Source organism: Capsicum annuum, unplaced genomic scaffold (genome assembly GCF_002878395.1).
Source record: "Capsicum annuum cultivar UCD-10X-F1 unplaced genomic scaffold, UCD10Xv1.1 ctg83390, whole genome shotgun sequence".
Taxonomy (NCBI): Eukaryota; Viridiplantae; Streptophyta; class Magnoliopsida; order Solanales; family Solanaceae; genus Capsicum; species Capsicum annuum.
In genome coordinates, this window is record NW_025894259.1 from 2,235,889 (window position 1) to 2,243,898 (window position 8,010).

Below are 8,010 nucleotides of genomic sequence, written 5' to 3' on the forward strand. Positions count from 1 at the left end.
ATCGGACTCCGAACGAATCTCGGGCATCCCGTCAAAGTTCATTTGGACTTGGAAAAAAAACTGTTGCACTGGTGCAGATTTTTCTGCTATTTATACCAGTTTTTTTTACCCTTTTTGGGCCTATTTTGCTCATTTTTCATCTTGTCTCTTGAGAGTTAAACCCAAAAATAATATGAGAGCTTAAAAGTGAAGTTTGTGAGAGCTTGAGAAGCTAGATTAAAACATTTTTCTTGATTTTATTATGGATTAAAGATAAAAATTTACCCTTTTCTTAGTAATTTCTTAATTAATTTCTCAAAACCCCAAAAAATTTAGAGCTTGATTTTAAACTCCATTTTCACTCATTTTCACTTGAATAATATTTTTATCTTATAATTATTAGTTTTTCATCCATTTAACCATCAAAACAACTTTGATTCTTGTTTTTAATCCGAATTTCAAAGATTTTACCCGGTAAAGCTCAAAAATAATTTTTCTTTGATTTAAACCTCATTTTTTACTCGATTTAACTTGAATTTTCAACTGTAGGTTTCTAAAAATATGGGAAACATGTTTTTGAAGTAAAATTTTAATTTTTCCCTTCTTTTGGATTTTAGGGGTCCGTTTTGACCCCAAATCAAAAGTAGTCAATATGGGTGTCGTTGGTTTTTTTTTTTACGCGTAGATTTCATATTTGATGCTTTTAGTAAAGTTCGAGATTGTTCGTGAAAGATAAGGTCACGAGTTCAAGTGTAGCAGATCGGTTTCAGCTTTCGAGGTAGGTTATCGCTTAACTCTTTCAGACTGGGTTGGGTAGCAAATGATGGTACAAAATGCATGCTAAGGGTGGGAACTAATCATGAAAAATAATCATTTATGTGATATGATGTAATTGTCGAAATTGAGATATTATGTGATATGTGTGACCGTGTGAGGTCCTATGTGATATTGATAGCCTTGAATACATATGAATAATTGTATTATGTTGTTAGAATGCTTAATGTGGTACCATTGGTGTATTGTGATTATATTCATACTTTATTGGCAAATGAGACATGTGAAAATTCATGTATGATACGAAAATAATGAGTGGATATTGGCTCATGTGGTTGTGGAAAAGTATCATTGTGGTTGGTTGTGAAAATATATCATGTGATTGTTTGTGGAAATACTCATTGTGATTGGTTGTGAGCATTACATCTTCATATCATACTCATTCACGAAATATTGTACCACCGTGGCAACATCTGAGAAACACTGGCAATACCTTTTTAAAAGATATTGTAACACCTTATGAAACCCTTTTTGAGGGATGTGTCAGAAAGGAGATATGATATATGTGGATTGTATACGAGTTGACAAATCCCCCATGGGTTCTACGTCGGGAAACTTTAGCTCCATAGATGTATATGGGGATTGTGCGACGATCCCGGAGGTTGTGCGACGACCTCGTGCATCATCATCATCATCATATACATTGCACTTACTTTATTGTGTTATGTTGTATTGTATTGACATATTGACTGGTCATCTATGTATTTGTCTTACCTTCCTTTACTTGTATTTGATGATCTTGTATCTATATGTTCTCTCTTGTTTTATTTATATGTGACATAATGTATACTTGCATTCTATATCTTGGTGTGTTGTTCTAATTTATGTGATAAACATTAGAACTGTTAGTGCAAGCGGGATGGGCTACCGTTGTGGGATATTTTCTGATTGCAGGTGACGTGCCCTTATTGTATATTTTGTATGCTTTATTTACTACTTTGTTTAGTCGGCCTATGATACCTACTAAGTACAAGTGGACCGTACTCATGTTTACTGCGCCCTTTCGGTGCAGGTCCTAGCTCGAGTGCGCCTCAGCTTGATTGACTCGGGCGATTGTTAGAGCTTCCAAGGTAGCAGTTGGACATTTATGCATCCAAAGTTCACCTCTATCTTTCTATAGTAGTTATGTCCTTATTAATATTCAGAGACAATTATTATTCCTTTGTGGTTACTTTTCCGATATATTTGACTCTTGGATTGTATTAGTAGTTCTTACACTATTGACACCTGGTTTTGGGCATGTTTGGTATTTCGGGTAAGTGCTTTTCGTGTTGTTATGATTACTTATATGATTCGGCTTCATTCTAGAAGTCTTACCTTAGGGTATTTCTGTTTTTTCCTCTTTTCGCATCAGTTTGGGTGATAGGCTTATTTGTCAAGGTATGCCGCGACAAGTGCCATCATGACCCTCGTTTTTGGGTCGTGACATCACTAAGAATGGTAGCAATCACTTTTTAGAGACTTGAAGTAAAAATCTTTGCAATTATCTTGTATAGTATAGTACAACAAGCAAATGGTTGAAATTCCTTAACAGTAGTGGGGCTAACTGTTTTAGGAACCAGAGCAATCAAGGTGCAGTTTACTGGTCTATACATCTTACCAATATTGAAGAACTCTTTGACATCTGCAATTAAGTCATGTTTAATGGTATACCAGGTCTTCTTATAGAAGTGAGCATTGTAGCCATCTATGTCAGGAGCTTTATCATCTTTGATACTTTTTAATGCCTCTATTATCTCCTCACTTGTTACATCTCTACTCAATTCTAGCCCTTGAGCATAGCTTAGAATCTTCCCCTTTTTCATAGTAATTAAGTTGACTACTGGGAGAGTTTGAGAGGAAGTACCCATCAGATTTTTGTAAAACTCTACAATCTCCTTTTGTATATCTTCAGTAGCAGAGAGTTTGTGGCCAGTCAAAGAGGTAAGCTCAAGGATTTATTTTTTGTAGGTTCTTTCTTTGATCATAGCTGAGAAATAATTATTATTATTAGCATCCCCAAGTCGAATCCATTGAGCCCTTGCTTTTTGTCTGAGAATATTTTCTTCAATGCCTGACCATTTTTCTAAGTTCTGCTTACACATCTTCTCTTTAGCCAGTAACTCATCTATACAATTTGTAGCAATTTGGTCTTGAGTAGACTGTAGTTCCAATATGATTAGTTCAAGCTTCTGAGCTATATTCTTAAACTCTACAGAGTTAAGATTCTTCAGATGAGGTCTTAGATCTTTAAGTTTCTTCCAGATTCTAGCCATACTTCCTCCTTGAACTTGAGTGTTCCAACTTGTAATTACTATGTTTTGGAAGGATGGATGTTCAGCCCAAACATTAAAATATGTAAAAGGAGATTTGATGCTTTGATGAATGCTATGGATAGTTAAAATCATAGGGGCATGGTCAAAAACTTGAGGAAGTTCATATTGTGTCATAACATGTCCCCATTTCATTATCCATTCGTTATTGTCAAACATCCGATCAATTCAACTACATATTCTATTAGTTCCCTACTGCTTATTGGACCAAGTATAATACGCACCTTTCCAAGGTATTTTACACAAGTGCAGGTTCTGAATACAATCCACCAGATCTTTGGTTTCTACTGCTGTAACAAGAGCTCCCTAAATTCTATCTGAAGGCCATATAACAGCATTAAAATCTCAACCAAAGATCCAGGGTTGATTAATCCCCTGTCCTACTTCCTTCGACTTTTTCCATAATCTTTTCCTAGTCTCCAAGGAATTAAAACCATACACCACAGCCAACAAGCATATGAACCCTCCAGCAGCATCATTAACTTGACAGTGAACCATTTTAGCATTAGACTGGAGATAGTGGACTGTGTATATAGTAGTATCCCAATAGATCCATATCCTGCCATTTGTAGCATGCTGATAGTTGTTAATAGAGCTCCACCCGAGACAAATATTTCTAGTAGCCTTAGCTATATTATGTTGCTTAACTCTTGTTTCTACTAGACCAATTAACTTTATTTGTTTACCTCTAATGAGCTTTTTGAGCTCTTTTTGCTTATAGCTCTTATTCACTCCTCTTATGTTCCAAATAAGGCAACTTATTATAAAGATTTTGAGGGACCCCTTTATCAAGAGGTTTCAATATTCTACTATTCTCAATCTGCTTTTTCTTGATACTTATCTTTGCAGGCACTGATCTTACTGGGGGAAATCACTCAGGTTATATGCATATGTAGGTTTAGATATATCTCTGATCGGAGGCAAGGGAGAATTGGATCTCTGTCTGTTAGGACTATGCTGGGGTTGAATAGAAGAATTTTGAGGCGCATGATGTCTAGTACCACTGGATTCTCCCACTTCAAGCACCTTTGTCACTTCTACTTCTTTACCCGTTGTGTTATCCACCACTGTAGGGGCTTGTGCTATTGTTATCTTCCTTTTACATGGACATTCTTGCTCCATCTTTTTGTAAGGCTCCTTTGGTTTACCTTGCTCCTTAGGGTTGGGTAGACAACTATGACCAACTACTTTGCAATAAGAGCAAAACGTAGGCTTCCAGTCGTAAATAACTGATTGTTTAAACTTTCTCCCATTAGGCTCCATTACTAGCACTTCATTAGGCAAGTCCTTTGTAACATTTACCTCAATTAGCATTTGAGCAACGGATATTCTAGTCTGCTTAGTTGTACACCCATCCACATAGACAGAAATGTCAATGACACTGGCTATTCTACTTAGTGAATCTCTTACCTAGTAGAACATCGGAAGCTTGGGAAATTTAACCCGCAGAGGTATCTCTGTAGGATATTCTGTGTTGAAATCAAAGTCCATCGGCCAAGGCTTCAGAATAATGGGGGGTCTGTTATTAACAGTATAAGGTCCTGAATAGAGCACCTCTTCCATATCTTCAATAGATGCAAATCGAACGACATAATATCCCTCCTCGTGATGATACTGCTCTGCGGCAACTACATGGTCCAGTATTGTCTAATATATCTACTCAGTGCATTATAACCTGGGGTATCCCCTACAAAATATGCTATTAGAGCACAATTCCATTTAGCTGCTTCTTTATCAACTTTCTATTTCTCAAGTGGCACCACTGCTTGTTCCTCAATTAGTTGGGGGGGGGGGGGTGTATGATAGCGAAAGTCCATTTGCAGCAGCCCTATTTTTTGTAAATAAGCTCACCCATGGAGCAACCGGTGTTTCAATTTATTCTTCTTGGATTTACGCAGGGGCGGGATTTGGGATTTCTGCTTCAGTGATTATTCCTGGATTCGATCTAGACCCTTACTCCACTTGCACAATATTGGTCAAATTAGGATTAGATTGATTAGTACCTGACACTCCTTGACTATGGGGGAGGGGGTTAAAATCAGGCACTTTGAGATTCCCCTCTGTCCTAGCTCATCTTCCTCTGTCTATATCACTTCTCTGTCGGTTGTTCAATCGGGTGTGACCAAAGGTGTTATGTTGCGAGCTCCATGTGACTCTCTAACATTTGTTATCAAATTAATTCTAGGTCTTCCTTATCCTCTACCTCTTCCACGGTCGCGACCTTATGTTCTATCCATGGCAGCCACCACCAGCGTACGTTAGACTAACGTGCGCCGAGAGCCATCTAATTTTGACTAACATTAGACTAATGCAGAAGATCATTGTAGTTACTAAGGTGCATAAATCATGGGATTTATGCATCAGAAAACAAAAGAATTTGTTGTCCAAAAATATCAAGACGTATTCCACGAAAAGAGAAAGATTTGTTGCTCTAAATAGATTGAAGAAAAACTCGAAAAAAGATATTGTTAAGTATCAAGAGACACAACATTCTAGGAAAGAAGAAAGTTCTGTTGCATTAAATGAATTGCTTAAATCAAGGGATTGTCACATCTCTCTCTTCTAGGTATATATTGTACTTATTTAGATTTTCCTAGTCTTTACTTGTTCTTCATTTTCTTAAGAAGAAAATCATTTGGTTGCCTTCTAACTTCCAACGGCTAGTAGTAGTTCAATCATTACTATATAAGCATTGAAAGTCAAAAGAAGAAATATACATTTGTCTCAACCTTATCTAGTTTTTTGCTCTACTTTACTCAAACATTGTATTCTCTTAAAAGTTTATTGTGTACTCAAAAAGAGAGAAAGAAACACATAGTTGGTGGGGCATTGGATCAAAGTGAGAAAGAAAGAAAGAGAGTGTGAGTTTAAGTTAAAAAGCTTGATTTAATCTTGTACTTTGATTTTATTGAATCTCTTGCAATCCAAGGGGACTGGAGTAAAACCTATTAGAGATCTCAATTAATATAAAATATCTGGTGTTATTTACCTTTAGGACTTTATTTTTTGAAGTTTTTATTACTTCAATCAATAGTCGGTTGTCTATTGAAGGAAGACGATTGTTTGGTCGAAAAAAGAGTAATTCTCCCCCTCTCTTACTACTTTCGATATTGGGGGTTCGAACTCGAGGAATAGAGAAATTTTTAGTTAAGACATTTGGAGCTTTCACTGCCTTCTGCTGGAATTGTTAAAGAGGTTTTTTTTTTTTTAATGATTCATGATTGTCTAGCGATGTATATCTTTGGAGTATAGAATACATTTTCTTTCTTCATATTTTAGTGGTATACAGTAGTAAGAGATACATTATATCACAATGCATGTTGTATACTATTGATATATGAGTATACCTCTCTTCCAATGTGATGCCACCACGATTAAAGCCTATTTATTCTTTTGTGATGGAATTCAATATGTTCTTAATCCATATCTATCATAATTTTTAGGTTAGCGAATGCATTTTTTCTATTATTTAAGTTTGGTGCATAAGAAGATTGTCCTCAAAATTATACATCAATAATTATGCCTCAAATTCTGAAAGTCCTTATGCATTGCTTTGTAATTTGATTAGTTTTCATTATTTATACCAATAACTTTTTACCCTATATTAAATATTAAATATTAAAAGAGCCATCAAATATATGCTAAAAGGAAAATATAAGAAGAATTAGTATTGGTAGTTTTTTTTTCTTGTATACGTGAAAAAGGAATACTAAAATAGATTATAAGAAAAAAGTTTTAAAATATTTTTAGAGAAGGACCGAATGACCCAAGTTGGTAAAGACTGAAAATGGTCGAATGATCCAATGAGTGACATTAGTTAGTTAGGCCGCCATGACATAAAATGTCTATAGGCCCAAACTTGGGTCATTAGTTTTAAAATAGGTCAGGCTATGTCATTTTTCCAAAAAGAATCCTAATTTTATTTCTAAAAAATTCACAAAGTGGCAACTTAAGTATTACTTGTTAGTTATTATACAAAATCTCAACTCTCAAAACATATTACAAAAAACCTACTTTTTCAATTACTCTCTCTAAAAGTATATATACATAACTTTTCTAATTTTGTACTGTTTGTTCTCCTTGAAAGAAGCCTAAAATCAAGGAGTCATTATGTAAAGGTTACCATTTTTTAATTCATTATTATGTTTGATTCAAACTCTTACTCAATTGCATTCAATTCTAACAATAACAAAAACGCCATTTTCAACATTCTGTAATTTTTAAGATCTGAGCTTAGCTAATTTTTTTTCGACTTTACCAAAAAATCATAGATTTTGATTGAATAATTTCTTGCATGTTATTCATTTAATAGAATAAGTTCAAACTCTTGTCTTTTTCCAACTTTGAGTAAGATTTTTTTTTTACTTTACCAAAAATTAAAATTCTATAGAATAAGTTCTTGCATGTACTCCATTCACTCATTATTACTTAGTAAATGGGTGATACTCCATCTTTTAGTTTAGGATTAACTTAGTTAAACCATTGTGAACCAACAAATCATGTTATTGGATTCGTTCCCGGAGAACTTAGTTACGAGGCTCCTAATTTTGTTGAAAACAGATCGAAATATCGTAACGACCCTATTAAGATGAAGAAGCTCAGAAAAGCTACTGATCGAAGTTCAAAAAATCAAATTCAACGGATATTATTTGATTTTTTAATTTTTTGATTTTTCATCAATGTGAGTTTTTTTATTTTTTATTTTTGAACATGATTGTTAATTTTGCAGTATTATGTGGGTTTTTCATACTTTTGAGGGTGCATTAGTAGTTACAAGTGGATATACATATCAATACTTATGTATATGATAGACATATACATAAGTGTTGCTACGTCTTTGAAATATAATGATATGATTGTTTATTGTACTTGGATATAATATTTT

At 34.6% G+C, this 8,010-nt stretch overlaps 1 long non-coding RNA gene across 1 annotated transcript; it reads left to right on the forward strand.

Annotated features, from left to right (window-relative positions):
• Window positions 1–2,229: 2,229 nt before the first annotated feature.
• LOC124895673 lies at window positions 2,230–6,507 on the forward strand. Its single transcript, XR_007051846.1, has 2 exons — window positions 2,230–2,736; window positions 3,975–6,507. It is a non-coding gene; the product is annotated as an uncharacterized LOC124895673 (long non-coding RNA).
• The last annotated feature ends 1,503 nt before the right edge of the window (window positions 6,508–8,010 follow it).